At 34.8% G+C, this 13,227-nt stretch overlaps 1 long non-coding RNA gene across 1 annotated transcript in view; it reads left to right on the forward strand.

Moving 5' to 3' along the window:
- Positions 1-8,885: 8,885 nt before the first annotated feature.
- The window catches only part of LOC116270016, a 209,810-nt gene continuing 205,468 nt past the window's right edge, over positions 8,886-13,227 (forward strand). Inside the window, exon 1 of the long non-coding RNA XR_004177876.1 lies at positions 8,886-9,925. This is a non-coding gene — a long non-coding RNA (uncharacterized LOC116270016). The remainder of the gene's footprint in view (positions 9,926-13,227) is intronic.

Consider the following 13,227-nt stretch of genomic DNA (forward strand, 5'->3'; position numbering starts at 1 on the left):
TTACATGGTCATTAATTGTCAGTAATACCTTCTGATCCAGGTAAAATTGATTATAGTTTAAGCTATTTTCTGTATTAAGAAGCCACTGGTTCCAGTCAAGAGGTGTGACATTATTAATTTTGTTCTGCTACTCTCCAGACAATTAATAATCAGTTTCGCTGCTGCTTTTTCTAATTTTTGCCATAACAAAGACAAAAATGTTGCTTTGTGTGACAGAGAAATATAACACAATTTAGACTTTTTAGTGTTAATGAAAAACTTTTCTTTATGACTTTGTGTTTTTAAAATTCAAAAATAAGGATCATGCAGTTTTAAATCTGTTTTAAAATCAATTATGTAGGATGTGCCAAGTGCCCTTTCATTCTGGGTACGTGTTTATTACAACTTTATTGATTACATCAGTTAGAATTGTCTATAAACCCAAAGACGTGCTATAGGCTTACCTTCACATTTGACCTGGTGGATCTGGTAAATATAAAGTCCGTTTCCTGCAAGACAGAAAAGATAAAGACTATTTATTCCTGTTATCTGTTTCAATTGAATTGAGAGGAACTTTAAGTTTGGACACGCTTAACTACATCATGTTTTTTTAAGGCTTTAAAGACTTTCTGAAAGCAAATGGCATATTGTCTTCATTTCACTTTGGAAGTCCACCTTGGGCAGTGCTGTTCAAAGTCATGATATTATTGATATTTATGAATTGCTAAATGATGAAAGAGCACAATAATACATTATCCTTAATTTCACTCCTTCATTCTACCTTAATGACATAAACTATAACTTGTATAAAAGTAGGTAAAAATAAGAGAACCTCAAAGTTCATTTGAGAGAGAGAGAGAGAGAGAATATCATGCTCTCCCCTGCAGCTAGGATATAAATTCAAAACATACGCTCCCTCTCTTGCACCTAATGGATTTCACTATAATTCTCTTCAACAAGTATTTATTGTCTGGTTTCTCAAATTCAATCAATTGATACTTAGCACAGAGATTAATTGTATTTTCCACCACCATGTACCTTAGAGAGAGCTATTATTAGACTGAAATATTAACTTTAATAACATAAGAAGCATATTATGAAAGAGAAATCTGTGCCAATGGAGTTAGAATGGCATGTCTTTAAACATTTATTCAGCCAATTGGAAAGAAAGTTCTAAGAACCTCTTGACTAAGTATCATGAATATATAACAGCAACACCTAGTGATAGGAACAGTTATTAATGGGAATACAACACTATGAGGAGGTGAAAAGCAAAATAAATATGACTTTAACAGGATAGAAATTTGGGTGGGGGATGTGTGTGTGTCAAAAATTATTAAACTTCCTCTCTCCAAATATTACTTTGATTTCATTCTTTCTCTCTCTCTCTCTCTCTCTCTCTCTCTGTCTCTGTCTCTGTCACACACACACACACACACACACACACACACACACACACACACACCCCTACCTCTTTGGGACTCAAATTCTCAGTATATTAGAAATTTCAAATATGTCCCAATGTTTCTGATACTCTTTTCTTTTTTTCTCGTTTGTTTTACTCTCCATGATTCAAGCTACATGTTTCTATTTACCTCTCTTTTAGTGCAAAAATACTCTTTTCTAATGGCTCCACATACTATGTTATATATACAATAGTACTATATATTGAGTTACAAATTGTTGTATTTCTATGTGTATTCTTAAGACAGAGTCTTGTTCTGTTGCCCAGTATGGAATGCAGTGGCACAAGCATAGATGGGATTACAAGCATGAGCCACTGTGCCGGGCCAATTTGTAGGCTTTTATTTGATTGTCATTTAAATATATATTACAGTTCTCTGGTGAAGTTCTCCATTTTGTCATGTCCTTTTACAACATATTTATGACAGGTGCTTTAAATGTGTGACTAGTAAGCTCAATATTTGGATCTTTTGTCAGTGTCATCGTCTATTGGTTCTGATTCATATTTTGCAGAGTATTTTTTACAAAATGTCACACATTTTATCATCTTCTTTCAAGAAGGGTTGAGCTTTATCCTTTGATGGACAACTAGGATAGAAATAGAACATCTTAATCTAATTAGAGACAGAGCTGACTGGTTGCTGGTTTGGATTTTTTGTTAAGCTCTGTCTACCAATAATTAGCATGGACTTTTAGAGTGTAACACCGCAGGAGGTCTGTCTGTGAGTCCATGGAGTTTACTGGATTCTCTGCCTTAGAAGATTATGAATTCCAGTTTTTGTCTTCTCATCACTATGATACTGTGGTACATTACCATCTGTGTCAGAAGTACACTGCTTAATTTTACAGAATTACAAAGTCTATTAAAGCCTTGTAAAGGAATATTGAACCCCCGCAAGACTTTTCTACCATGGTAATGTCTTTTATTCTTTTATTTTTATTTTTGCTTCTTTACCTCTGTAAAATTGCCAAAACTCTACAGGATTGACAGCTACATAGTCTTGGCTACTACTATTCTCCATCTCTGCCCTGCCCCAAGGGTAAATAATGCCCCCAGGGATAAACAAATAAGGAAAAGCTGAATATCCCCAAGGATAAATATCCCCAAGGATAAATAAATAAGGAAAAGCTGAATGTGGCATTTCAACTCATACTCTGAAATTCACTTCTTTTGGAATCTTGACCCATTGGCTCTTTGTTGCCTCACAGTTCTCTGGCAACTTTAAAAAGATGTTTTCTAGTTGTTCTTGATGGAAGGATGAGCCTGACGCAAGGTAGTCATCATGACTAGAAACAAAAGCCCTAGAAAATTCATCTGGATGTCATATGTTTATAGCGTTGTAGAAGAGACTGAATAATAAAAGTAAGAAAACCCCATTGTAACGGAGCTTGTAAGTCATATTCAAGCATATGATTTTTATAATGATAATCTATTGCAGAAATTTATGCAATAGGAGATATAATTGAGTTTACATTTAAAAAGGACAAATTCATCACCAAGGAAGATTCATTAGATCAGTATGAGAGTGGGAACTATCTATGAAAATTATAGGCAAGAAGTAATATATTAATTTAATGACTATTTTATATGATAAACACTGAAAGATGATAGGCATTTAAATACTTTACAGCACTTTGGGAAGGGGAGGCAGGCAGATCACCTGAGGTCAGGAGTTCGAGACCAGACTGGCCATGGTGAAACCCCATCTCTACTAAAAATACAAAAAAATTAGCTGGGTGTGGTGGCAGGCACCTGTAATCCCAGTTACTTGGGAGGCTGAGGCAGGAGAATTGCTTGAACTTATGAAGGCAGAGGTTTCAGTGAGCCGAGACGACACCATTGTACTCTAGCCTGGGCAACAAGAGCGAAACTCTGTCTCAAACAAAACAAAACAAACAAACAAAGCAACAAAACAACAACAAAAAACTTTACAGTTTTCAAATTAATCAATTACTCTTATATGTAAGATAACAACTGATTTTCTATTTCTGATACAATTTGGATTAAAAATATTTACTCACAAAAGTGCTTTAGTAAATATAGCATAATTAACTTTTATTAAATATACATAATTTACTTTATTATTAAACTTTTGGCCACACTACATTAATAGAAATATTCAAACAAAAAATAAATTAAATAGGCATACATATTTGCATATGTCTTTGTTAGTAGCAAGGAATTCCAGTTTCACAGTGAGAAAAACTGGATTTAATCCAAAATGCTGTAACTTCCAAATGATGTAAAATTAGGAAAGTCATTAATATCACTGAGTAAATTTGTTCAACTATAAAATGGGTGAAATATTCCCCTGTTGTAAATGTGTAATATGTGGAAAACACTGAAACATTTTGTGCGACATAACAACAATAATCATTCAGAAATGTATATAGGCAGAAGACTAATTTAATTTAGACATATAGATGTGAGATTTATGGTTAAAAATAACATCATTTGGAGCTTCTAAATTTAAAAAAAGATTTTTAAAATTAACATTAAACATATATATATGTGTGTGTGTGTATATATATATATATATCAAAACACCAAAATACAGAAAACAAATCCAAGACCTTAAAACAGATAATAGAAATGGTTAAATTCTATACAGGTTTTGGTGTTGGCTGCCAAGGTTTTATTTTTAAATTTTAATTTCTTTTTTGAGACAGAGTCTAACTTTGTTGCACAGGCTGGAGGGCAGTGTCGTCATCTTGGCTCACTGCAACCTCTGCCTACCAGGTTCAAGAGATTCTCATGCCTCAGCCTCCTGAGTAGCTGAGATTACAGATGCTCACCACCACACCTGGGTAATTTTTGTATTTTTATTAGAGACAGGGTTTTGCCACATTGTCCAGGCTGGCCTTAAATTCCTGGCCTCAAGTGATCTGTCTGCCTCAGCCTCCCAAAGTGCTGGGATTGCAGGTGTCAGCCACTGCACTGGATCCTGTCACAGTTTTTAAATTAACATTATTATCATCAAGAAAATTTCAAAAGTAAAATCTCACCAGAGACTTAGAATCAATTTTTCAAAAAGTGAAATGTAATTATTATAACTTTAAAATATGCAGAGCTGCTTAAAAAGAACATTTTATTGAAAAGAAAAACTATATCTTAAGATATACTTGATTTTGTATAGAAATTAATTTAGTATAAAATCTAAATTAAAATATGCTGGTATCATTTACATCAGGAGTCCCCAACCCTAGGCCCTAGAGTAGTACCTGTGTGTGGCTTGTTGTGAATCAGGTGGCACAGCAGGAGGTGAGCAGTGGGCAGTGAGCCTGAGCTCCACCTCCTCTCAGATCAGCCACGACATTAGATCACCGTAGGAGTGCCAACCCTATTGTGAACTGTACATGTGAGGGATCTAGGTTGCACACTCTGTATGAGAATCTAATACCTGATGATCTGAGATGAAACAATTTTCTCCTGAAACCATCCCCACCCTTCCATTCATGGAAAAATTGTCTTCTGTAAAACCAGTCCCTGGTGCCAAAATATTGAGTACCACTGATTTATATGATAATTACTCTTGAAAAATTTAGGTTGAGGTTTCTAATACTGCCCAATTATGTAATCTTTACTGAGGTAAAGTTATCATTGAAAACAACTGTGATACTGTTTTGATAAGGTGCAGAACTAGTCAACTAAATTTGGGCATGAATTTTGCTAAGAAACTATAATTACACATTTAAAACATGTGTGTATAATATCTTTCCTTAAGTGGTTCACCTATACTGGTGACAAGACTTCTTAGAATTACAAAACTTCTTTTTACAGTAACAATGGCTTCTCTGTGTCATAATGATTAACAATTCAAACAGCACTGTTATTTTAAAAAACACATTTTTTAAACTTAATGTAACTTTATCCCAAAACAGATAAATAAGATCAATTGACAAACTACACTGAACCATTAGACCTGTCATTTTTTGTACTTCTTCAAGTTTTTTAATTGATACGTAATAGTTGTACATTTAAATGGGGTACATGTGATATTTTGATATAAGCATAAAATGTATAATGATCAAGTCTAGGTAACTGGTGTATTCATTACATCAAATATTTATCATTTTTCAATGTGAGAACATTCCAATATTCTATTCTAGCTATTTTGAAATATACAATAAACTTGTAACTATAGAAATCCTACTGTGCTATCAAACACTAGATCTTATTCCTTCTATCTAACTATATTTTTGCAGCCATTAACCAATCTCTCTTCACCCTTCATCCTCACTTTCCTTCTCAGCCTCTGGTAACCATTATCGCATTAACTACCTCCATGAGACAAATATTTTAACTCTCACATATTAGTAAGAACATGCAATATTTATATTTTTCTGCTTGGCCGATTTCACTTAACATTATGACCTCCAGTTTTATCCATTGTTGCTGCAAATGACAGAATTTCTTTGTATTTTATGGCTGAATAATTTTCCATTGTGCATATACACCACATTTTCCTTATCCGTTGATGGACATTCAGGTTAATTTCATATCTTGGCTATTGTGAATAGTGTGGCAATAAATATAGGAGTGCAGGCATCACTTTGATATTCCTGATTTTCTTTCTTTAGAATATATACCCACAAGTGGGATTGCTAGATCATACAGTAGAAAATATTTGAGCATCACTCATCCAACAATGATTAATGGTAAGAATATATAAGGAACTCAAACTACTTAATAGCATAAAACTAAATTATTCAATTTAAAAATGGGCAAAAGATCTGAATAGACATTTCTCAAAAGAAAAATACAAATAGCCACAGGTATATTGAAAAAAAGTGCTCAACATTTCTAATGATCAGAGAAATGTAAATCAAAACCACAATGAGATATCTCCTTACCCCAGTTCAAATGGCTACTATCAAAAGACACAAAGTAACAAATGCTGGCAAGGATGTGGAGAAAGAACTCTTCTTATATACTGTTGGTGAGAATGTAAATTAGTATAGCTGCTATGGAAAATAGTATGGAGATTCCTCAAAAAACTAAAAATAGAATTACCATATAATCCAGCAACCCCACACCTGGATAGCTGTCATTTTTTTATATATTAACATTGATCTGTTAAAGTAACCTACATTTCAGTACTCATATGAAATGATAGTCATTATTAATCTTATATTTTATAGCTCTTTACAAATTAATGAAATACTTTTACATAACTGCAACTTATTGAACCTCTGTCAGGATAACCTTTAACAATATAGATTATTCACATTTTTGCAATGAGAAAAGTGATGATTTTGGTACTTAGTAAGGTCATAAATATAGTATAAACATATAATAAGACTAAAATTTGGTCTCAATCTTTTTAATTACAAGGTCTTCCTCCATAAGCACCATAAAATACCATACCCAGTATTCTTTTGATGCTAGCAACACTAGGAGATAGTTTAGGATTTTTCTACTTATTTCATAGGCATAAAACAGTCATAGAGACATATGCAAATTAGATCATATTGCAGAAAAAATGCTTACCCAGGTCAATTGTTTTTTCTTTTTAATTATAGCTTTTAAAAACTGATTTTAATTAGCACTTACTGACTCTTAGTTATAGTACGTCTTAATTTTACACAGTGTAGTTTTTCTTGTTTGGATGTTTGCAGTTAGTCACAAACAAACGTAAAAATTACATTCAATACCAGAGTTGTGAAGGAGCACTTTTTCAAATTGTATCCCTGCAAATGAATTGCTCAAAGCATATCTTTAAGTAAAAATGGTCGACCTGAGAAAGAGAGACATTTTGCTTTGCTTACAAACTAAAAACTCAAACTCAAAGAGTAATGGACTCCAAAAATGAATGTATTTTCTGTTATCAATGGCTAGAAGCACTTTGAAATATTTGAAATGAGGAAAACATAAATAAACAAGTTAGAGTGGGGAAATTCAATTGAAAAATCAAGAGGAGCTTCCTGGATTTACATAAGAGAAAATATCACTTTTTAGATAAGAAAGTTAATTTTTTGCTATTTTAAGACAATCATAGATAGTTAACTTTCTGCAATAATTTAATCATAGTTTTGTCAAAACTCTGAAGTATTGACCAGATGATTGCTCAATGTCATACTCAGAGACTGAGGAGTCTGTAAATTCCTCTTAAAATAGATACACGAATAATTTTAGACCTTGGCATTTTCAGTAAGACTAAATCTGAATCCAAGGTTATGAGGAAGAGTCACCGGTCACACATAAAGAAAAAATAGTTAATTTGTTTCGCAGAAATAAATGAATTTATGAGAATTTTTCTAAAGTGCTTTGTCATTAGCATAAACAATGTTAAATTATTTTTAAAGTACTCAAAATTCATACTCAACATTCTACATTGAAATTAAGAAAGATAACACAACATGGTATATTTTACAAATGTAATTTAATTTGGATTTTGTATATGGTAGCACCTGATTGACTAGAATTTCAATTCTAACAATTACTGGAGTAATACAAACCTGGATAATTTATTCATTTATTTAGATCAAAGGTCACCATTTAAAGAAAACCTGTTATCTTGTATAAGCTGACTCGTAAGAGTTTTAATGGCCTACACAATGAGAGGTGACAACCTGATGGCGACCCTCTCTTGCTCTCAGCACCTCCTCTGCCTCGGCATCCGCTCTGGCCACGCTTGAGGAGCCCTTCAGCCCGCGGCTGCACTGTGGGAGCCCCTGTCTGGGCTGGCCAAGGCCAGAGCTGGCTCCCTATGCTTGCCTGGAGGTGTGGAGGGAGAGGCACAGGTGGGAAACCAGGCTGCAGGTGGTGCTTGTGGGACAGCACTCATCAAGCACAAGTTCTGGGTGGGCGCGGGCTTGTGGCCCCGTGGCTGCTGTCCCGGTCAGTGAGGGGCTCACCACCCAGGCCCGCAGCTGCCCAGGGTGCACCGGGTCCCCCGGGACTGCCGGCGGCCCACACTGCCGCTTGAATTCTCGCTGGACCTGCAGCCTGCCATGCCGGAGCCCCACCCCCCACCCCACCCCCTACCCCCGCCCCCACAGTGGGCTCCTGCAGGCCAAGCCTCCCTGAATGTTGCTGCCCCCTGCTCCTGGCACCCGGTCCCATTGACTGCCCAGGGGCTGAGGAGTGCAGGTGCCACAAGGGACTGGCATGCAGCTCCAACCATGGCCCTGGCACAGGATCCACTAGGTGAAGCCAGCTGGGCTCCTGAGTCTAGTGGGGACTTGGAGAACCTTTATGTCTAGCTGAGGGACTGGAAATACACCAATCAACACCCTGTCTCTAGCTCAAGGTTTGTAAATACACCAATCAGTACTTTGTATCTAGCTAATCTAGTGGGGACTTGGAGAACTTTTCTGTCTAGCACTCTGTGTCAAGGTAAAGGATTGTAAACGCACCAATCAGCACTCTGTGTCTAGCTCAGGGATTGCACCAATTAGCATTCTGTCAAAATGGACCAATCAGGTCTCTGTAAAATGGGCCAATCAGCGCTCTGTAAAATAGACCAATCAGCTCTCTGTAAAATGGACCAATCAGCAGGATGTGGGTGGGGTCAGATAGGGGAATAAAAGTAGACTGCCCCAGCCAACGGTGGCAACCCCTTGGGTCTCCTTCTGCAATGTGGTGGCTTCCCTTTTTCGCTCTTTGCAGTAACACTTCCTGCTGCTCACTCTTTGGGTCTTCACCGCCTTTATGAGCTGTAACACTCACCGCTAAGGTCTACAGCTTTACTCCTGAGGCCAGTGAGACCACGAACCCACCAGGAGGAATGAACAACTCTAGATGCGCCACCTTAAGAGCTGTAACACTCACCGGGAAGGTTTGCAGCTTCGCTTCTGAAGCTAGCGAGACCATGAACCCACTAGAAGGAAAAAGCTTCAAACACGTTCGAACATCAGAAGGAACAAACTCCAGACACACCATCTTTAAGAACTATAACACTCAACCGTGAGGGTCTGTGGCTCCAGTCTCGAAGTCAGCAAGACGAAGAGCCCACCAATTTCGGACACAATAGGATCACGGGTGGTGAGAAAGAAATCACCTTATGCTTGGACTTGTCTCATGAACCATGTTTCGTGGATGAATACAGATGATTTTAAGTGTTAACAGATGGTGCACTGTGTCTCACAACTAAGGAAAGGCTCAAGATAGGCCGCCTTCTGCTAAAGGATAAACAGATTGGAGACTTGCAGGCAAATTTTTATAGCAGTAATAACAATTTTCTAGTTCAAATTCCATGTTAAGGTCTTGAGAATCACGAAAGACCAAGAAGTGAACAAAACATAGAATAAACACTGTAAAAAAAATGGGAAATAGAACAAAGAGGAAAATCACGTTATTTCTGATCCTTAGAGAATAAGAAGGACAAAATGAGTACCTCAAAATCTAGAATTAAGATAAAAGAGATTACAGAAGTCAAGTTTTGTGACCAAAGGGGAAAGAAACAAGAGATACGGGAAAGAGGAAGTCAGCCAAGCTACAGTGGTTGAAAGCTGGCTGATGCAAGTTATTTGCGGGAAGGTAAGCCAATCTTACACAGCCCAGATGAAATAAGATGAGGTCCAAGTCCAGCAATGTACAAGATCAGTTAGGAAAAGGCATTTGGAATATATTCGAAGAGGAATGGGATATTACTGAAAAGTTAAATCATGGAAGTGATGTGATATGATTTGTGTTTGTAAAAGAGCACTTCGGTTGCTTGGTGAAGATTGAGTTACAGGAATAAATAAGAGAAACCAGCTAGGAAGCTTACAGTCATGTTGGTGGAGATGAAAATTATTTGGTTTAGAATGGTGGCTGTATGAAAGATAAGAATTGAAGTATTGAACAACTGTTTTTAAAGCTAGAGTCCAAAGAAAAAACCAAGAATGAGTCATAGGATTTTATCTTAAGCAAATGAATGGGTGGAATTTTTAAGTATTAAGATGGAAAATATTGCAGTATTTGTCAGAGTTAGGAGTAGGGAAAAAAAGCAACAGTTTTGTTTTAAACATGGGTATCCAGCTGGAGAAGATGTCTAGTAGTAGGCAGTTGAATACATGGAATTTTCAGTTTAGAAGTGTGTGTGTGTGTGTGTGTGTGTGTGTGTATCTGTGAAAAAAATATATTGTAAATATATGCATATATGTCTATATACAAATGTAACTACTTAAGAGTCCAAAGAACTTTAAAATCATGGATTTATACTTTACATCCAGTCACCCTGATCAACTCTCCACAACACACTACTTGGCTTAATTGTAAGAGAATATATTCACTTTAGCAGTGGGTTTGCTGTACCTTCCATATTGTACTTTGTAAATACAAAGTGAAGGAAAGAAAAATTTGAAATATTTTTAATGACTTCTCTAGTCGTAATATAAATTGAATTTAATGGGGGAGTTTACATGCTTAGTTTAGTAATATTTTAAAATACAAAATTTAGCTAATCCCAAAGAAAAATTTGACAAATTGGACTGCAATGAAACATTATAAATATTATAAATATTTCCTCCTTCAAGTAACATGTTACAATTTCATATCCTTTTGGTGAATTCAATTTCATAGCTTTAGATGCTTTAGATAATTTCTAATATTAATGTCAAATAAAACGGTTTAAGTCATGTGATTTTTTTCAATTGTTTTATTTTATAAGCATAACTTCCCTGTGACTCTGTTTTTGAATCTTCTAATCAACTTCCATGATGTTATTATTTAATTATAGTATTTATTTACATCATCTTCAAGGTTATTTAGAATATTTAGATGATGTTAAATATCATGAAAAAATTTCTTCATATCAGCTTTCAGTTTTACACTTTGTGAAAAGTACACAAAAATAATGCACCCATACAGTGTGTTCAACACAAATGTTTTGGTAAATACTGCATAAGATTTTAATATTATGCATGACAAACATATAAATACAATTTTATTATAGAATAACATTATTAAAACCACCGCACCTTGCATTGGTATTGGTAATATATAGTAAAATAAATCATAGACGGTATTAGTGTTCTTAGAGAAAATAATTGCACACGCTCTGAGCAATCTAAAAATTAAACATTTTTATAAATTTAATAATGTAACATGTAGACCACAAATGATTGTTTTTCTATCTAAGCAAAGTACTCTTCCTTTCTCAATTTAGTCACAAGAATATACATATAAATATAAATTTTAGTATGTTCTTTATTTTATTTTTGAATTTCCATTTATTTATTTATTTATTTATTTATTTATTTATTTATTTGAGATGGAGTCGCTCTCTGTCACCCAGGCTGAAGTGAAGTAACATGATCTTGGCTCACTCCAACCTTTGTGTCCTAGGTTCAAGTGATTCTCATTCCTCAGCCACCTGAGTACCTGGGATTAGAGTGTGCCCCACCTCACCCAGCTAATTTTCATATTTTTCAGTAAATACAAGGTTTCGCCATGTTGGCCAGGCTAGTCTCGATCTTCTGGCCTAAAGTGATCCACCTGCCTCAGCCTCCCAAAGTGCTGGGATTACAGGCATGAGCCACCACGCCCAGCAGTACGTGTTTTAAATCAGTCAGATAAACGTGTGCTTTAATATATAGCTAGCCATTTTTTTTTGCAAAAATAAAATAAAATATGTATTAGGTCTACACTTTTTAAATATCAAACTAAATTCCAAATGAAATTAAATACTTAACTATTAAAATGAATCTATAAAATGCTGTAAGTTCTTTCTTTTGAAAGATACATGATGATGACAATGATGATGATGCTGTTGTTGATAATAAACAGATGGATAGATGATAGACAAAAGAAATGAAAGAAAAACAAATTTCAATATACCCATAAAATACTCTTTAGAGTTAAAATTACATATGTTTAAAAATACACACACACAATTATATGTGTATGCTTGGCTGTTGTGGAATAGAAACACAGTGAAAAGCTGTACAAGGTGCATACAATCCAGTGATACAAGTAGGCAAGAGTGAAGTTGTAAAATGATAAGATAAAGTTTTGACATTAATCATATTACATTTATGTATTCATAAAATTATCTGGAAGAATACAAGTATAGGCTTAAGTGTGGGAATATGAAAGTAACTTTTTACTTATCTGTACATGTAGTTCTATTTGGTTCATTTCAGTTTTTCAACAACCATATACTACTTCACTTGAAAATGAAAATGATAAAGAACAGTTCATTAATAGCCCACACGCTTCATCCTAACTTGAATTTCAATAGTATACAATAAGCTTTATGATATTATCTTTCTTTCTAGTGTTTTAAAAAAATGCTGATATTTGAAGCAAATTCGAATTGAAATAGGCATTTTATATTGCCAGCTTTATTAATATATGATTAACAAATAAACTTTGAATATATATAAGGTATATAATGGGATGTTTTGATATACATATATAGTGAAATAATTATTAAAATCAACCTAAGTAACATATTGTTCTCTTTATATGGCTTTTTTGTGTGTATGTGTTACAACATTTGAGATCCACTTTCTTCACCAATTTCAAGATACAATACAATATTATTAACTATAGTCACCATGCTATGTATTAGATCTCCAGAAATTCTTTATTCTGCCTAAAACTTTGGATCCTAAGACCAACATCTCCTCACGCATGCCCCTGAGCTTTATCAACCAACATTTTTCTATGTTCTATAAGATGAATTTTTGTATATTTTGCATGTAAGTGAGATTATGCAGTATTTGTCTTAAAGTGCCTGTCTTATTCCAATCAAACTCTTCCAGGTTTATTTGTGTTGTCAGAAATGGCAGGATTTACTTCTTTTTAAAGGATATTTTTAATAAGATAACAATATCCATATTGTTTAGCTCCCA

The sequence above is a fragment of the Papio anubis genome, chromosome 13, assembly GCF_008728515.1.
Source record: "Papio anubis isolate 15944 chromosome 13, Panubis1.0, whole genome shotgun sequence".
Classification (NCBI taxonomy): domain Eukaryota; kingdom Metazoa; phylum Chordata; class Mammalia; order Primates; family Cercopithecidae; genus Papio; species Papio anubis.